General features: G+C 50.7%; 2 long non-coding RNA genes across 5 annotated transcripts in view; one reads left to right on the forward strand and one right to left on the reverse strand.

Moving 5' to 3' along the window:
* The first annotated feature begins 1,425 nt into the window (after positions 1 to 1,425).
* Positions 1,426 to 19,509, forward strand: part of LOC102439857 — a 22,113-nt gene continuing 4,029 nt past the window's right edge. For 2 of the 4 annotated variants that reach the window (XR_002827595.1, XR_002827594.1), the window contains exons 1-3: positions 1,426 to 1,509; positions 3,815 to 3,935; positions 13,573 to 13,694. This is a non-coding gene — a long non-coding RNA (uncharacterized LOC102439857). Of the gene's footprint in view, positions 1,510 to 3,814; positions 3,936 to 9,303; positions 9,678 to 13,572; positions 13,695 to 16,420; positions 16,706 to 19,509 lie in introns of those variants that run through there. The other 2 variants (XR_002827596.1, XR_002827597.1) reach the window with 2 other exon arrangements.
* LOC111824508 lies at positions 14,980 to 16,051 on the reverse strand. Its single transcript, XR_002827598.1, has 3 exons — positions 16,024 to 16,051; positions 15,176 to 15,366; positions 14,980 to 15,024 (listed from the first exon to the last, which is right to left on the reverse strand). It is a non-coding gene; the product is annotated as an uncharacterized LOC111824508 (long non-coding RNA).

Below are 19,509 nucleotides of genomic sequence, written 5' to 3' on the forward strand. Positions count from 1 at the left end.
AGACCACCACCAGAAGGTTGAGTCTCACCTTTTGAACAGATCTTTGTGTCTGAATCCTTTGGAAAGTTTCTCAGATGAAGGATGAAGACTTGTCACAGAATCTCAGTCTGGATTCCTCTACACTTCTCTCACACACCTGCAATCTTTTTCCTTCTTCACTGGGTCTCTGAGGAGCCTAAATGGAATACTCTGATGGGAGAAGGAATTCATTCAATTGTTGATCCCCCTTGTTCAGTTGGCAAGGTAAATACTGTGTGTAGAGTGAAAACTTCCAGGAGTGCTCAGGTGACTCAGAAATTGGCCTTCTTAAGAACCCAGAGCATTTTTTTGCAAAACACAGAATTATTTGAAGATACTGGCCATGTAAGGGCTTGTGAGTCATCTTTGTCCTAAGATCAGCAGGAAGTCAGGAAACATGTTAAACACTGGGGGTGACCCGAAGAGCATTTCATGTTGACAAGCTGACTGCCTGCACTGTGGTGGAAGGTCTATGACAATACCTGCTATGCTGTAACAATACCTACATTCTAGTAGTGCTTACAGTTCAGAGAATTGCAGTTTAGCTACATAAATTGTCAACAAGGCCAGAGAATCATGATCCCCATTCGTGATGAGAAAACCTGTCAGAGTGTGTTTCCAAGACCATGACGCTTGGCTAGCTGTGGGCTCTGTGCTGCACTTGTGCTGTCGCCTTCTGTGTCTTTCAGGTTCCTAGTGGACCTACATTTAAATGGTGCTAACACTGCACTTTCACAGCCTTGCCAGCACTCTGTTTAACACTGAATTCCAAAGGTCACACACTTGGGTATTGTGACCCTTGATAATAAATAAAATTGAATGGAATAAAAATATCAACATCTGAGTTAATATTACAGCAAGTTTTCTAATTTTTGTGATCTTCCTTGAGATAAAGAAGTTGTATTCTGAGACATGGCACTTTTAATTTTTTTATTTCTCTTAGGACAAATCATTACTATCATGAAAATTGTTTTGTAATGAAATGATTTCCAACCCTAATCATGGACTCTGATTTTTTTACATATTTTATTTAGTTTTAAAACTTCACAGTGAATTAACTGGTATCTCCCCATTTTCTGGAAGAAAATATTGAGGTTCTAGTGATGGTTTGTTGAAGAAAAACAGCTAATAGGAAATGGAATAGAACCGAGATCACAGTGTTTTTACAGTAGTTTCACGTGCACAAAATTTGTCTAGCAAAAGTATTTGAGGATGCACTTATCATACTGGGCACTGGAAAGTCCAGAAATAGAATAAAGAGGCTCTGGGTTTGATTATCTTTTTTTCTCCTAAGTATGTTTTTAAATTGGAAAGTTCTGTTGATGAATGCTAACTGTTGAGGGTAGAGATTCTAATACCTTCCTAGTTATTTGTATTTTATCTGTTCTTGTTGTTTTAGGGCCTTAAAATTGGAGTTTTACTTAGATCATTACTGCAAGGATTACACAGTGCTTTTCAGAACTACTGAAGAAGTATGCACGATTGATCAGGGTAAGCATCTGTGTCATTATAGCTTCTGTGAACAGTATAGTGACATTTGCTTGTATTTCTGTTATGTTTGGACTCTATGTCATAAACTCGGTTCTAAACAACATAGAGGACAGCCCAGCTGATGGGGTATCAGGTCCTGTCACTTGTCTTGTACTCTCGTTCTTGAGGTCCCTTCCTTCCTCTCAGCCTCTCTCTCGCTTTCTCTGTGTGTGTGCGTCTCTGTCTGTGCCACTGACCTGTTGTTCTGTCTTGAAGCTGAGTCCACACCCTTTTGCTTACCACTTTAGTACACCTTGGTTTTGGTAAGTTCTCCACTTTGTTCTGAGAGTGTCTTGGTCGGAGAAAAGATACGGCATATTGTGCTACTTTATTGTAAATTCTAAACCAGGGGTGGGCAAACTTTTTGACTCGAGGGCCACAATGGGTTCTTAAACTGGACCGGAGGGCCGGAATAAAAGCATAGATGGAGTGTTTGTGTGAACTAATATAAATTCAAAGTAAACATCATTACATAAAGGGGTACGGTCTTTTTTTTGTTTGTTTGTTTTATTAATTTCAAACGGGCTGGATCCGGCCCACGGGCCGAAGTTTGGCCATGGCTGTTCTAGACATAACCTGTCAAGTCCCATGAGTGGGCTAGATTTCAACCTTGACATTCCTGATACAACGATTCTAGTGTGAAGCCATCAAGGTTAGCACCAAGAGTACTAAGCCACATTGACTTCAGGGCCCCCTGATACCAGGTGTTGTCTGTGACCTGTCAACCTCTAGTATCGCCGGGTCCCTAAGCATTCTCTGCCGGCAGCCCGAAGGATCTTTTGAAAATGTAAATATGATCCTGTCTCTTATGAAAACTAACAGTGGTCTCCTATGGCCTTTAGTCTTGTCTCTCCCTCACCCCTTTTCTGTGGTCACACTTTGAGATCCTTATTGGCATCACACTCTGCCAGCCCAGCTTAGAGCTGTGCCATGCCCTGTGTCCCAACGTCTCCCTCTGGAGTCGGTGGATGTCTGGTGTTCTTTCAGGCACCTCCCCTCTTTCCCCTGTCCTGCTCTCTGCTCCCATAGTTTATTGTTTTTGTTTTTGTTGTTGTTGTTGTTGTTGTTTCCAGTACCATGCAATGCTACAACCTTGTCCACCCTCGGGAGTGTTAAGGATCTCATTCAGTGTGGAAGCTGAGAATCATAGGCAGCAGAATAGTGATGAAGCTAACAGTAGGGATTTGTCTTTGTCACAAAATCACAAGTGCACAGGTAGGTGGATCCAATATTGAATTCAGCTGCTCAATGATGTCAGGGTAAGCTCCCAGCATCAACGAGAGGAAAAAAATCCTCTCTTCGCTCTTGTGCTTTATATCAGGGAGGAAAAGAGTGTCTCAGAAATCAACTATGAGACTCTTGCGTGAACCCTTGGGCAGAACAGGCCAAATTGCAATTGACATTGGGCAGTTTCATGTCCAACTGCTCCTGAAGGAGGTGCCTCAGCCCAGGAGGAGGTGGTGAGGGGGAAGGGCAGTGGGGATGTGTCTGATGGTGAGCTTCCTGTTTCTACTGGGATCACTAATGGCCCCGTACATTTCTTCTGTGTGGACTTGTGGAGGAAAGGTGACCCGAGATTCAGGGATGACAGTTTCTTCACAACGGTTTCCTAGTGTCTTGAAGTTCCCTGTCTCATAGGGTCTATATTATCCACATATAACTTGTTAGACGTATATGTTTTTATTGATCTCAGAGAGAGGAAGGGAAAGGGAACAAAGATAGCGGGAGAGAGGTGGAAAGAGTGAGGGGGGGGGGGAGAGGAGGCTGGGGAAGGGGAGAGAGAAACATCAATGATGAGAGAGCATCATCGGTCACATAGCCCCTAGCGCGCAATCCCGGTACGGGCCCTGAATGGGAATGAAACGGGGATCCCTTGGTTCTGGGGTCGACGCTCAAGCACTGAGCCATGCCAGCCGGGCAACCACATATCACTTTAAAATGAAACTTTTATTAATTCAAATTTAGTAAGACTTAAAATTCAGGGAGACATTTAGGTGTCTCTTGTTGGATACCTGAGGAGTGTTGGCTTGGTGTATTGACCAGCTGGTTTGCCTTGAAAGCAAATATGAAATGAAAGAAAGGAAATGTGTCTCCCCTCAGAGCAAGAGTGTTCTCATGAGAACGATGAGCTTTGGATGGTTGGGCCACCGCACTGAATGGATCCGTCTTGCACAGCGTGCCTCCTTTTGAAATACTCACCAGTGGCATTCCTTTGTCCTTTTCTGCTTAGAATTTCCTGACATGATGGTTTTCATTTTACTTATAGATTGTTGCAGTGGTGGTGTCAGTGAACTATGGCCTTCCGGTAGAACCAGGGCTGTGTACCTTGTTTCCGTACCGTCCTGTTCCAGTGGAACCATTGCCTCTTCCTAAGCTGAGTTTGACTGGTGAGTTAAATTCTGGGCTCATGGAGGCAGGGAAATGATTAAGGAAGTGTTTAGTGGAGGGAGTTGTTTTGAGTTACTCCTGTTGCAACCAAAGCAATGGTCTTGCGCTTCCTAGTGATTTTAAATACGGTTAAGACCTAGTGTAGTGGTTGTTTCTGGCCAAATAGCAAATCCAGCTAAACAAGGAGGGAAGTAGGATGCCCCCCATTAAGTCAATTTTCCTTTCATGACACCATTGCAAGATACAAATTGGCACTTGGGAAAGTTTAGAAAGATTTGATTGAGTCTGGCCAGTGTCACCCAGTGGTCGAACCGGGCAGGAGTGAACAGTTGGTTTGATTCCGGGTCAGGGCACAGGCCCGGGTTGCAGACTGGATCACCAACAGGGGTCGTGAAGGAGGCAACCGATCAATGCTTCTCTCTCATCCTTTAAGTTTCTGTCATGCCCTTTCTCCCTCCCTGAAGTCAATCAAAGTGTATTTTTAAAATATATATTGAGTCTAGCCCCGGCTGATGTGGCTCATTAGATGGGCCCTCTCCCCTTGCACTGAAAGGTTTCCGGATCAGTTCCCAGGGAGGGCACATGGCAGGGTTTTGCGGTCAATTCCATGTCGGGGGTGGGCAGGAGTCGGCTGATGCGCCTCTCCTCTATGTTTCTCTGCCTCTCCCTTCCTCTCTCTACTGTCTATCTGTCTATTGGAGGTATGATCCTTGTGTCAACCAGAACCTATACATAAAGCAAAATGAGAAGAAACTGTCACTTCTAGTAGTTTCACTTCTGACAGTTCAGTAGTGTTCACATTTTGGTGTATATTTTTCCAGATTTTATTTCCCCATTTTATCAGTGTATACATAGTATTCAGAAAAAAATTAAATGTTTCAAAACTTATTTTAAAACTGTATTATACAGTGAGCATCCTTCCATGTCAGCATATATGGGTACATATGTGTGTGTGTGTGTGTGTGGGTGTATGGTATTACGTATAGGTACAAGAGTAGACATGGTCTACACGTGTTTTTAATCAGCAATTTTTTTATTCAAAAAGAGTATTTAACTTAATGGGAAATAGTCTACATAAATAGGTAGGTACTTTTAGAAGTTATCATTATTTACTATTAAAAATGTACAGTTGGGATGTAGTCCTCTGAATTATTTAAGATAATCGCCTAGAACTCTTCTGACAGCACGAGAGCAGGCTTCCAGCACAGCCAGTAGCTGGCTCCATAATGGCTTCAGGTACTGCCTCAGGCCAGGCCAGGCCAGGGCAGGGCCTGTCCTTGGACCAGGCTCTGGCCCCTGAGCAGGCCCTTCCTCTGGCTCTGGAGAGCTCTGGAGCTCAGGGCGTGGACCTGGAGCAGGAGAGAGAGACAGATTGACTCACACACCTGGCTTTCCTGTGACTTTGCGCAGAGAGGCAAGATGCCCACGGCCTTTAAGGGAGCTCCAGCCCGTGAGCCTGCCCTCCCCAGATGATCTGCCCCGATGATCAGTGCCCCTCACCTTGTGGAGTTGCCTGGGTGGGCTCCAGATGCTGCAGCTCCAACCATCGATTTTGGGCGTGGCCCACCAGGTGTGAGGCAGGGGAGTTGACAGGCACCAAGGCCTGCTCTGCCTCAAAACAGGCAAAAGGAAGGGGCTGCCCCAAACCCTGGACCTGGTCCAGCCAGGTCCCCACCATCGCAGCAAAGGCCCTGGGGAGAGGCAGGTGGGCAGCAGAGTCTGAGTCCTGGTCTTTCCTTCCACTCTGCCCTCCCATGGCACACTTGCTTAGATCGGAGCTTCTGTGCGGGCCCCCCCTTGCCCACCCAGGGCACAGCCCCATGCCACCCCCAGCCCCTGTGTGGCTGTCCTGGTTGTAGCAGGTGTGGGATCCAGCGGGTTCAACACGGAGTCTGTGTGAGACTCTTCTTCCCACTGGCGGCTCTCCTGAAGGTCCAGTGCACTGCCCAGCCCCACCCTCCAGGCCCTGGGCACCTGGGCTGAGGACTGAGACAGACTTGTGAGCAGCCTGCTCACCACAATCCTGTTCTGAGCCTGGCCACGGTGGTCAGGGGAGATGGATATGGAGAGGGGCAGGCAGAGCGGGGTGGGTCTGTGGGGGGGAGGGGACTCTGAGGGACAGCTCAGCCCAGCGTCCCCTCTGGGTCTACAAGGGCCGGGACCCCACCCACTGTCGTCATTGACTCCTGTCCTTTTGGAATAGAAGACTCCAGAGCTCAGGCCTTTCTTGGGAATCAGATGATGTGTAAGATTAGGGTTCTGCCAGGCACCCTGCACCCTCCCCGCCCACAAACAGAGTACCCACTATGCTGACTCTGGGGGCCCTCCTTCTGGACCTGGAGACCACTCACTTTATGACTTGGGCTTGCGCTGTGTCACCCCGGTCATTGTAAGGAGGGGTGCCTCCAGATGGAAAAAACGCTCTGATGGCATCAGCCCTGATGGATGGTGGACACGACCTGCGAATGATGGACAGCGTGACTGCTGGACCCATTGCCCAGAACTGAGGCCCAGGGATTGTGTCTGCTTCATTCCTTGAGTCAGGCTAAGTGGCTCCAAAAGTGCATGCACATTGTCGAGTAAAGAAACTCCAACGAGAAGCATGCCATACATCTGAGTGGGACTGGGCCTCTGCTCTCCCCAGAAATCCCCAGTGTGGCTACACCAAGGACCAGGACCCGCTAGGTGACATCTCACACTGCTTAACAGGTTGCTTTCCATGTGCTTTTCCACCCTCCGATGCCACAGGCCGCTGATGGGTGTGTCAGAGTTCTTTCCGTGGGACAGAGTGAAAGAATTGCCACCAACAACCGCCGCACGTCCAGCTACCCTGTCTGCAGAGCCAGGGAGCAGGAGAGACCTGCCATGGCTTGTCCCCACAGCAGTGCTATGAGGTTGACCCCCCCAGCAGCCCACTTTTCAGAGGAGCATCCTGAGACTCGGGAAGATGTGGTGACGTTTCAAGCCTCATAGCTAGCAGTGGGCAGAGTCACAAGTGTGTGCTCACCTAGTTAAAAGCTCATCCAGGAACCTTTGGGCTCTGGAAATGGCCAGCGTGGAGACGTGGGGGACGATTCCCCCCGGGAAAGCTGGTACCATGGCCATGGCCACCTTCTCCAAGGTGCCTTCCTAGAGGGCCCGCATCCTGCAGGACTCATGCAGGTTACCAGTTTGCCCAGCTGCACACTGGGTGGGAGAAGGAAGGACATCCTTGTCAGCGGCATGACCGTGAATCCCACAAGGATGGAGGTTTGGAGCTCGCTCGGGAGGTCCCAGCCCCACTGGGACGTGTGCAAGAGGCGGGACAGGAGTGCCCCTGCTGGACGAGGTTCTAGGTCTTCAAAGTGCCACTGCAGTTCCGTGCATGTTCATACAATTGACACCTTCTCGGCATGTTTTTTCCTTCCCCCCTTCCCTTTAGCTGAGGATCAACAAACCTCCTTGTAGGAATAGTTTAAATGAAGAGCCCGGGCCCTGTGAGTCCTCAAGAAACGTCCTCGTTATACAGATGAGAACACAGAGGCTTAGGAAATATCAAATGTCTGCTCAAGGGTATGCAGGTCAGAACTGGGAACTGTCCTGCATGACATTCCCTGTCAGGTACCCGAGACTTACCTGCTACTGACATGGGTGGAAAGGGTGTGGGAACCTTGTCCCTCCCCAGCGTGGATCAGTGTACAGGGTAGATATGGCCTATGAATGCCTTTGACTTCAAAAGAGAAAGTTATGTTTTATCCTTTTACATTAAAGGGCATTTTAAGACCCTCATTATGGAGATCGCAGATTCCGCAAGGTGGCAAATGCCTGGAGACTGCAGATGGGAGAAAGGCGATCACGGGGCAGGAATCTGACCAGAGGACTCGGGGAAGAGGAGCTAATCCATGTGGTGGGTGAAAAGTGACAGGTGCCTCAGTGTCCCCATGAGGCCATTGCCAGGGAAGGAACACTGTGTTTGAGTTGGACAACTTGACGTCGGCCAGGTGAAAAATTCAATGATTGAGATTTCCCGGGCCAGGCTGGGAGCAAGGCAGCAGCCATCATCAGAAACTGCTGTTGGCAACGTCCCTGCCACAGCCCTTTGGGTTCGGAATCTGCCTGCAGCCATTCAAATTGTACCTGTGCTCGTCCTTCCACCAGCAGTGGGCGTCCATCAGCCAGCCGGGGACATTCCATGTACTGTGCTCTGACTCGTGTACCCCTAATCCCATGACTTTGCAACCCCTAGAACTTGATCATGTGTCTGCATTTGAGTTTTAGTCTTCAAGCAAGTCATTCGGGTGACGTGAATTTAGTGGTGTGGGTCTTCATCTAATCTGAACAGTGTCCTTAGAAGAGGAGGGGAGGGCACGTGGCAGTGCAGAGGGGAGTCCATGTGACACACAGAGAGAAGACAGCCATCTACAAGCTGAGGAGCAACGCCCTCAGGAGATACCAGCCCCGCTGACAGCACCACCTCTCACTTCTAGCCTCCGGAATTGTGAGAAAATGAATGTCTGCTGTGAACACCACCCAGTGTGGTCCTATGTTATGGCAGCCCAAGCAAGCAACCTAACACAGTCCATTCCGACACACATCAGTGTTCTGGGCAGCACTGCTGACATGGCAGCTGAACTGCATTAGACCCATGTCCAACGCCACTGAAAGGCTGCATCGCTGGGCAAACGACCTCCCCGATTGGACCAGGTCTGCAAGGACAGTGGAGCTGAGTGCTCCAGAGGATACGTGGCAAGTGTAGGTTAAGCAACACAAACAGCGAAAGGCCGGAGTGCTCATGGTCCACTGTGAAGTCAGACAACATTTCTGTCTCAGATATTTCTACAAATATGTGAGGAGCGTCTCTCTACCGTCCCCTGTAGCTGGAGGGGGGCGTGGGGATCCGCATTTCTTTTTCTTGGGGCTGTGGGACACTATGGAGAGTCGTGGGAGGGTGCCCGGGGAGTCCCCAGATTTGAGTGTGGGTTGCGGGCAATGCCAGGTGGTGTTGGGCTTATGGGTGTAGAGACCCTCAAGGCCAGCACTCACCTCAGACAGGCACTGGTCTGTGTCTTCAGCCTGGTGCACCTGCACCCTGACCCCGTAGGTGGTGTAGTTGGGTCCATGGGCCAGCACCTCAATGATGTCCTCCTTGGAGCTCTGCTAAGACAGAGTGGGTACTGAGCCAGGAGGCATCAGGAACCTTCCACCCAATCTGTGGTCCTGTGTCATGGCAGACGTAGTCTATGAGGACACAGTGAGGATGTTCCTGGCAACCCTGCTGAGCTAGCAAGAATTGATTTGTGTCAAGGTGTAGCCACAGGGAAAGCCTGAATCACTGATGCAAAATCTGTCCTTGTTGGGATGATATGGAGTTGGGTACGGCCAGAGCTCCTGACCTGGCTGCCCTGCAATGGTTTGTCGTCCTCTGTCTGAGGTGATAGGTTGCACAGAATAGTATTCCACACCTTAATCCTTTCCTACGCCCCTAACCCCCCCCACCCTCCCGCTTCCCCCCTCTTTCTTTTTTTCTTTCTTTTTTTTTTAATACACAGCATTCTCCAGTTGGATGATGTGTAAGGCTTGGAGAAGGTCTACAAGGACAGTCGGGCTGGGGCTGGTCCACAGGATACTTGGGGAAGGGAGTTCATCAGTTGAAAGGAGCATGAGGCAAAGACAGCAACAAATGCTTCCTCTCTGATCCCAACAAGCACTTGAAGAAAGACTGCTTTTCTCCCCTACAAGGGACCTGGTCAGGAGGATTGAAGGTACAGATCACTTTGGGAGTGGGCCTGTGAGAACTTTGAGGCCCCAGATTTGAGCCTGACTTCTGGTCCCACCCCAGTCACCTCAGGGTCCTGGGTGTGGGCCAGCTCTCACCTCAGTTTGGCACTGGACGGTTTCCCTGTCCTGACGCACTTGTCCTTTGTACCCGTTGAGGGCATAAGTGAACCTGTCAGCCAGCTCCTCTACGCTGCCCTTGTTGGAGCTCTGCAAAGACACAGCCCGATACCAGGCCAGGAAGCATCAGGGGCCCGGGCATTACAGTGGGGAAGATGCCCATCACCCACTCTGCTCCCCAGATGAGGCAGAGAGGGGCATCTGCAAAGACCTCCAGGCAGGGAGTGAAGTTGATGACCGCTTGAGCACCCCTGCCATTCACAAGTGGGTAGCGGAGCTCCGACCCCAGCACTCAGCTTCCCTTCCTGTGAGCCATGACCTGGGCAGTGAACATGACACACCCTCCTACACCCTCCAGGCTTCTGACACTTACCAACCCGCTCCTGAGCCCGGGATGAGCATCCCTCATCCCCCGCTATCTTCCCCTCACCATTCTGGGGACACACACACACACACCCACACACACACACTCACACCCCAATGGGACACCCCAATGGGGTGTGGGGCTAACCCCTGGTGTGACCCCCAGTTGGCGCCCAAGTTTGACCTGAAAGGGCCTGGCCTCGGTTACCTGTGTGTGCCTCGTGCCAGAGGGCGAGGGGTATCTGTGGTGGCGCTTGCGCCTGTTTCTACAGCAAGAGGAACATCTCTCACCCTGGGCTTTCTTCTGCCCAGAGCGTCGGAAAAACGGGAAGCAAAAGAGACACATCCTGGTCTCCTGACCTTCTCCACTCAAGTGACCTGGAAAGGCAGTTGTCTCTAGAATGTGGGTACCTGGTTAGCACGGTGCCCATTTCTGTTGGGGATCTGTCCCCAGGGAAGTGAGGTCACCCCTTCAAGGTTCCATGAGCTGTGCCCCTTCCTCCAATCAGAGCCAGCGGAAGGCCCCTCTGGGCTGCTGACCTCTCACCTTCTGGCCCATGTTATCTCCATACATGTATACAAGCATCCAACACAGCCCTCCCCCCGAGCTCCCTGGGAAGAACGAGAAATGAGTCCCAAATCCTTAGCGTGTCCGTCCAGGCCCTCCATGATCGGACCTTAGCTTCTTTGGCAGTCTTGTCTCTCCCTCACCCCTTTTCTGTGGTCACACTTTGAGATCCTGATTGGCATCACACTCTCCCAGCCCAGCTTAGAGCTGTTCCATGCCCTGTGTCCCCGGTTTGGGGGAGAAAGCCGAGTTCACACCTCCTTTTTCTTACGTGTTCTGTGCCCTGGGGGAAGCCTCTTTGCCTCTCAGGGCCTCCCCCAGGCTCCCAAACTGCCCAGTGAGGATGATGCTAGACACCATTTCCATAGGAAGTCACCAGGTGCAGATGGGACAAGGCCCCGGACAGCTGTGGGCTGGTGTCCCATGAATCTGGTCCACAAACATAGAGGTGGAAGATGACAAGAATGAGTGGGACACAGCATGAAACACTAGACAAAAGCGCCCTGGGCCCAGCCCCTGATCTCAGGGAAGTCACTGCTCATGTGGGCCTCATTTTCAAGTCTGTACCTTTAAGGGTTGGAAATGACAGGAAATTCAGATATGGTCACTCACTGTCCTAAAACCTCACCGTGGTCTCTTGTTAAACTTAGCCTCGGACAAGTGCCTCATGTGGGCCCAAGCCTTAGGGGCCTTCACAGTGGCTTCGAGGGAGTCCAGCCTCCTGGTGGGAACATCCTTGTGTGTGCGCTGAGTGCTCAGTATCTGGCTTCTGAACAACATAGAGGACGGCCCAGCTGATGGGGTGTCAGGTCCTGTCACTTGTCTTGTACTCTCGTTCTTGAGGTCCCTTCCTTCCTCCCAGCCTCTCTCTCGCTTGCTCTGTGTGTGTGCGTCTCTGTCTGTGCCACTGACCTGTTGTTCTGTCTTGAAGCTGAGTCCACACCCTTTTGCTTACCACTTTAGTACACCTTGGTTTTGGTAAGTTCTCCACTTTGTTCTGAGAGTGTCTTGGTCGGAGAAAAGATACGGCATATTGTGCTACTTTATTGTAACTTCTAGACATAACCTGTCAAGTCCCATGAGTGGGATAGATTTCAACCTTGACATCCTGATACAACGATTCTAGTGTGAAGCCATCAAGGTTAGCACCAAGAGTACTAAGCCACATTGACTTCAGGGCCCACGGATACCAGGTGTTCTCTGTGACCTGTCAACCTCCTGTATCGCCGGGTCCCTAAGCATTCTCTGCCAGCAGCCCGAAGGATCTTTTGAAAATGTAAATATAATCCTGTCTCTTATGAAAACTAACAGTGGTCTCCGATGGCCTTTAGAAATGAGTCCCTAATCCTTAGCGTGTCCTTCCAGGCCCTCCATGATCTGACCTTAGCTTCTTTTGCAGTCTTGTCTCTCCCTCACCCCTTTTCTGTGGTCACACTTGGAGATCCTGATTGGCATCACACTCTCCCAGCCCAGCTTAGAGCTGTGCCATGCCCTGTGTCCCAACGTCTCCCTCTGGAGTGGGCGGAAGTCTGGTGTTCTTTCAGGCACCTCCCCTCTTTCCCCTGTCCTGCTCTCTGCTCCCATAGTTTATTGTTTTTGTTTTCGTTTTTGTTGTTGTTGTTGTTGTTGTTGTTGTTTCCAGTACCATGCAATGCTACAACCTTGTCCACCCTCGGGAGTGTTAAGGATCTCATTCAGTGTGGAAGCTGAGAATCATAGGCAGCAGAATAGTGATGAAGCTAACAGTAGGGATTTGTCTTTGTCACAAAATCACAAGTGCACAGGTAGGTGGATCCAATATTGAATTCAGGTGCTCAATGATGTCAGGGTAAGCTCCCAGCATCAACGAGAGGAAAAAAATCCTCTCTTCGCTCTTGTGCTTTATATCAGGGAGGAAAAGAGTGTCTCAGAAATCAACTATGAGACTCTTGCGTGAACCCTTGGGCAGAACAGGCCGAATTGCAAGGGACATGGGGCAGTTTCATGTCCAACTGGTCCTGAAGGAGGTGCCTCAGCCCAGGAGGAGGTGGTGAGGGGGAAGGGCAGTGGGGATGTGTCTGATGGTGAGCTTCCTGTTTCTACTGGGATCACTAATGGCCCCGTACATTTCTTCTGTGTGGACTTGTGGAGGAAAGGTGACCCGAGATTCAGGGATGACAGTTTCTTCACAACGGTTTCCTAGTGTCTTGAAGTTCCCTGTCTCATAGGGTCTTCATTATCCACATATAACTTGTTAGACGTATATGTTTTTATTGATCTCAGAGAGAGGAAGGGAAAGGGAACAAAGATAGCGGGAGAGAGGTGGAAAGAGTGAGGGGGGCGAGAGGAGGCTGGGGAAGGGGAGAGAGAAACATCAATGATGAGAGAACATCATCAGTCACATATCCCCTAGCGCGCAACCACGGTACGGGCCGTGACTGGGAATGAAACGGGGATCCCTTGGTTCTGGGGTCGACGCTCCAGCACTGAGCCATGCCAGCCCGGCAGCCACATATCACTTTAAAATGAAATTTTTATTAATTCAAATTTAGTAAGACTTAAAATTCAGGGAGACATTTAGGTGTCTCTTGTTGGATACCTGAGGAGTGTTGTTTTGGTGTATTGACCAGCTGGTTTGCCTTGAAAGCAAATATGAAATGAAAGAAAGGAAATGTGTCTCCCCTCAGAGCAAGAGTGTTCTCATGAGAACGATGAGCTTTGGATGGTTGGGCCACCGCACTGAATGGATCCGTCTTGCACAGCGTGCCTCCTTTTGCAATACTCACCAGTGGCATTCCTTTGTCCTTTTCTGCTTAGAATTTTCTGACATGGTGGTTTTCATTTAATTATAGATTGTTGCAGTGGTGGTGTCAGTGAACTATGGCCCTTCCGGTAGAACCAGGGCTGTGTACCTTGTTTCCGTACCGTCCTGTTCCAGTGGAACCATTGCCTCTTCCTAAGCTGAGTTTGACTGGTGAGTTAAATTCTGGGCTCATGGAGGCAGGGAAATGATTAAGGAAGTGTTTAGTGGAGGGAGTTGTGTTGAGTTACTCCTGTTGCAACCAAAGCAATGGTCTTGCGCTTCCTAGTGATTTTAAATACGGTTAAGACCTAGTGTAGTGGTTGTTTCTGGCCAAATAGCAAATCCAGCTAAACAAGGAGGGAAGTAGGATGCCCCCCATTAAGTCAATTTTCCTTTCATGACACCATTGCAAGATACAAATTGGCACTTGGGGAAGTTTCAAAAGATTTGATTGAGTCTGGCCAGTGTCGCCCAGTGGTCGAACCGGGTAGGAGTGCACAGTTGGTTTGATTCCGGGTCAGGGCACAGGCCCGGGTTGCAGACTGGATCACCAATAGGGGTCGTGAAGGAGGCAACCGATCAATGCTTCTGTCTCATCGTTTACGTTTCTGTCTCGCCCTTTCTAACTCCCTGAAGTCAAAAAAGTGCATTTTTAAAATATAGATTGAGTCTAGCCCCGGCTGATGTGGCTCATTAGATGGGCCATCTATCCCTTGCACTGAAAGGTTTCCGGATCAGTTCCCAGGGAGGGCACATGGCAGGGTTCTGCGGTTATTTCCATGTCGGGGGTGGGCAGGAGGCGGCTGATGCGCCTCTCCTCTATGTTTCTCTGCCTCTCCCTTCCTCTCTCTACTGTCTATCTGTCTATTGGAGGTATGATCCTTGTGTCAACCAGAACCTATACATGAAGCAAAATGAGAAGAAGCTGTCACTTCTAGTAGTTTCACTTCTGACAGTCAGTAGTGTTAACATTTTGGTGTATATTTATCCAGATTTTATTTCCCCATTTTATCAGCGTATACATAGTAATCAGCAGAAAAAAATTAAATGTTTCAAAACTTATTTTAAAACTGTATTATACAGTGAGCATCCTTTCAGCATATATGGGTACATGTGTGTGTGTGTGTGTGTGTGTGTATGGTGTGTGTATCCGTATAGGTACAAGACAAGAGTAGACATGGTATTTTTTATTCAAAAAGAGTAATTTTTTATTCAAAAAGAGTATTTAACTTAACGGGAAATAGTCTACATAAATAGGTAGGTACTTTTAGAAATTATCATTAGGGATGTATTCCTCTGAATTATTTAAGATAATCGCCTAGAACTCTTCTGACAGCAAGAGAGAAGGCTTCCAGCACAGCCAGTAGGTGGCTCCATAATGGCTTCAGGTACTGCCTAGGGCGAGGCCAGGCCAGGGCAGGGCCTATCCTTGGACCAGGCTCTGGCCCCTGAGCAGGCCCTTTCTCTGTCTCGGGAGAGCTCTGGAGCTCAGGGCGTGGACCTGGAGCAGGAGAGAGAGACAGATTGACTCACACACCTGGCTTTTCTGTGACTTTGCGCAGACAGGCAAGAGGCCCACTGCCTTTAAGGGAGCTCCAGCCCGTGAGCCTGCCCTCCCCAGATGATCTGCCCAGATGATCTGTGCCCCTCACCTTGTGGAGTTGCCTCGGTGGGCTCCAGATGCTGCAGCTCCAACCATTGACTTTGGGCCTGGCCCACCAGGTGTGAGGCAGGGGAGTTGACGGGCACCAAGGCCTGCTCTGCCTCGAAACAGGCGATAGGAAGGGGCTGTCCCAAACCCTGGACCTGGTCCAGCCAGGTCCCCACCATCGCAGCAAAGGCCCTGGGGAGAGGCAGGTGGGCAGCAGAGTCTGAGTCCTGGTCTTTCCTTCCACTCTGCCCTCCCATGGCACAATTGCTTAGATCGGAGCCTCTGTGCAGGCCCCCCTTGCCCACCCAGGGCACAGCCCCATGCCACCCCCGGCCCCTGTGTGGCTGTCCTGGTTGTAGCAGGTGTGGGACCCATATCCAGCAGGTTCAACACGGAGTCTGTGTGAGACTCTTCTTCCCACTGGCGGCTCTCCTGAAGGTCCAGTGCACTGCCCAGCCCCACCCTCCAGGCCCTGGGCATCTGGGCTGAGGACTGAGACAGACTTGTGAGCAGCCTGCTCACCACAGTCCTATTCTGAGCCTGGCCACGGTGGTCAGGGGAGATGGATATGGAGAGGGGCAGGCAGCGCGGGGTGGGTCTCTGGGGGGGAGGGGACTCTGAGGGACAACTCAGCCCAGCGTCCCCTCTGGGTCTACAAGGCCCGGGACCCCACCCACTGTCGTCTTTGACTCCTGTCCTCCTGGAATAGAAGACTCCAGAGCTCAGGCCTTTCTTGGGAATCAGATGATGTGTAAGATTAGGGTTCTGCCAGGCACCCTCCCCCCCACAAACAGAGTACCCACTATGCTGACTCTGGGGGCCCTCTTTCCGGACCCGGAGACCACTCACTTTATGACTTGGTCTTGCGCTGTGTCACCCCAGTCATTGTAAGGAGGGGTGCCTCCAGATGGAAAAAACGCTCTGATGGCATCAGCCCTGATGGATGGTGGACACGACCTGCGAATGATGGACAGCGTGACTGCTGGACCCATTGCCCAGAACTGTGGCCCAGGGATTGTGTCTGCTTCATTCCTCGAGTCAGGCTAAGTGGCTCCAAAAGTGCATGCACATTGTCGAGTAAAGAAACTCCAACCAGAAGCATGCCATACATCTGAGTGGGCCTGGGCCCCTGCTCTCCCCAGAAATCCCCACTGTGGCTACACCAAGGACCAGGACCGGCTAGGTGACATCTCACACTGCTTAACAGGTTGCTTTCCATGTGCTTTTCCACCCTCCGATGCCACAGGCCACTGATGGGTGTGTCAGAGTTCTTTCCGTGGGACAGAGTGAAAGAATTGCCACCAACAACCGCCGCACGTCCAGCTACCCTGTCTGCAGAGCCAGGGAGCAGGTGAGACCTGCCATGGCTTGTCCCCATAGCAGTGCTATGAGGTTGACCAAGCAGCAGCCCACATTTCAGAGGAGCATCCTGAGACTCGGGAAGATGTGGTGACGTTTCAGCCTCAGAGCTAGCAGTGGGCAGAGTCACGAGTGTGTGCTCACCTAGTGAAAAGCTCGTCCAGGAACCGCTGGGCTCTGGAGAGGGCCAGCGTGGAGACATGGGGGACGATTCCCCCCGGGAAAGCTGGTACCATGGCCATGGCCACCTTCTCCGAGGTGCCTTCCTGGAGGGCCTGCATCCTGCAGGACTCATGCAGGTTACCAGTTCGCTCAGCTGCACACTGGGTGGGAGAAGGAAGGACATCCATGTCAGCGGCATGACCGTGAATCCCACAAGGATGGAGGTTTGGAGCTCACTCGGGAGGTCCCAGCCCCACTGGCACGTGTGCAAGAGGCGGGACAGGAGTGCCCCGGCCGGACGAGGTTCTAGGTCTTCAAAGTGCCACTGAATTTCCGTGCATGTTCATACAATTGCCACCTTCTCGGCATGTTTTTTTCTTCCCCCGTTCCCAACAGCTGAGGATCAACAAACCTCCTAGTAGTAATAGTCCAAATGCAGAGCCCGGGCCCTGTGAGTCCTCAAGAAACGTCCTCGTTATACAGATGAGAACACAGAGGCTTGCTTAGGAAATATCAGATGTCTGCTCAAGGGCATGCAGGTCAGAACTGGGTACTGTCCTGCATGACATTCCCTCTCAGGTACCCGAGACTTACCTGATGCTGACATGGGTGGAAAGGGTGTGGGAACATTTCCCCTCCCCAGCGTGGGAACAGTGTACAGGGTAGACATGGCCTATGAAAGCCTTTGACTTCAAAAGAGAAAGTTATGTTTTATCCTTTTACATTCAAGGGCATTTTAAGACCCTCATTATGGAGATCACAGGTTCGGCAAGGTGGCAAATGCCTGGAGACTGTAGATGGGAGAAAGGCGATCACGGGGCAGGAATCAGACCAGAGGACTCGGGGAGGAGGAGCTAATCCATGTGGTGGGTGAAAAGTGACAGGTGCCTCACTGTCCCCCTGAGGCCATTGCCAGGGAAGGAACACTGTGTTTGAGTTGGACAACTTGACGTCGGCCAGGTGAAAATTTCAATGAGTGAGATTTCCCGGGCCAGGCTGGGAGCAAGGCAGCAGCCATCATCAGAAACTGCTGTTGGCAACGTCCCTGCCACAGCCCTTTGGGTTTGGAATCTGCCTGCAGCCGTTCAAATTGTACATGTGCTCGTCCTTCCACCAGCAGTGGGCGTCCATCAGCCAGCCGGGGACATTCCATGTACTGTGCTCTGACTCGTGTACCCCTAATCCCATGACTTTGCAACCCCTAGAACTTGATCATGTGTCTGCATTTGAGTTTTAGTCTTCAAGCAAGTCATTCGGGTGACGTGAATTTAGTGGTGTGGGTCTTCATCTAATCTGAACAGTGTCCTTAGAAGAGGAGGGGAGGGCACGTGGCAGTGCAGAGGGGAGTCCATGTGACACACAGAGAGAAGACAGCCATCTACAAGCTGAGGAGCAACGCCCTCAGGAGATACCAGCCCCGCTGACAGCACCACCTCTCACTTCTAGCCTCCGGAATTGTGAGAAAATGAATGTCTGCTGTGAACACCACCCAGTGTGGTCCTATGTTATGGCAGCCCAAGCAAGCAACCTAACACAGTCCATTCCGACACACATCAGTGTTCTGGGCAGCACTGCTGACATGGCAGCTGAACTGCATTAGGCCCATGTCCAACGCCACTGAAAGGCTGCATCGCTGGGCAAACGACCACCCCGATTGGACCAGGTCTGCAAGGACAGTGGAGCTGAGTGCTCCAGAGGATACGTGGCAAGTGTAGGTTAAGCAACACAAACAGCGAAAGGCCGGAGTGCTCACGGTCCACTGTGAAGTCAGACAACATTTCTGTCTCAGATATTTCTACAAATATGTGAGGAGCGTCTCTCTACCGTCCCCTGTAGCTGGAGGGGGGCGTGGGGATCCGCATTTCTTTTTCTTGGGGCTGTGGGACACTATGGAGAGTCCTGGGAGGGTGCCCGGGGAGTCCCCAGATTTGAGTGTGGGTTGCGGGCAATGCCAGGTGGTGTTGGGCTTATGGGTGTAGAGACCCTCAAGGCCAGCACTCACCTCAGACAGGCACTGGTCTGTGTCTTCAGCCTGGTGCACCTGCACCCTGACCCCGTAGGTGGTGTAGTTGGGTCCATGGGCCAGCACCTCAATGATGTCCTCCTTGGAGCTCTGCTAAGACAGAGTGGGTACTGAGCCAGGAGGCATCAGGAACCTTCCACCCAATCTGTGGTCCTGTGTCATGGCAGACGTAGTCTATGAGGACACAGTGAGGATGTTCCTGGCAACCCTGCTGAGCTAGCAAGAATTGATTTGTGTCAAGGTGTAGCCACAGGGAAAGCCTGAATCACTGATGCAAAATCTGTCCTTGTTGGGATGATATGGAGTTGGGTAAGGCCAGAGCTCCTGACCTGGCTGCCCTGCAATGGTTTGTCGTCCTCTGTCTGAGGTGATAGGTTGCACAGAATAGTATTCCACACCTTAATCCTTTCCTACGCCCCTAACCCCCCCCCCCACCCTCCCGCTTCCCCCCTCTTTCTTTTTTTCTTTCTTTTTTTTTAAATACACAGCATTCTCCAGTTGGATGATGTGTAAGGCTCGGAGAAGGTCTACAAGGACAGTCGGGCTGGGGCTGGTCCACAGGATACTTGGGGAAGGGAGTTCATCAGTTGAAAGGAGCATGAGGGAAAGACAGCATCAAATGCTTCCTCTCTGATCCCAACAAAGCACTTGAAGAAAGACTGCTTTTCTCTCCCTACAAGGGACCTGGTCAGGAGGATTGAGTTTTTCTCTTTCTTTTTTTTTCATTTTTTGGCCTTTAGAAGAAATTAGGGGGTCCCTCCAATTGTATGTTAAATATTTTTAGTTAATAT

This window comes from Myotis lucifugus, unplaced genomic scaffold, assembly GCF_000147115.1.
Source record: "Myotis lucifugus unplaced genomic scaffold, Myoluc2.0 scaffold_1842, whole genome shotgun sequence".
NCBI lineage: Eukaryota > Metazoa > Chordata > Mammalia > Chiroptera > Vespertilionidae > Myotis > Myotis lucifugus.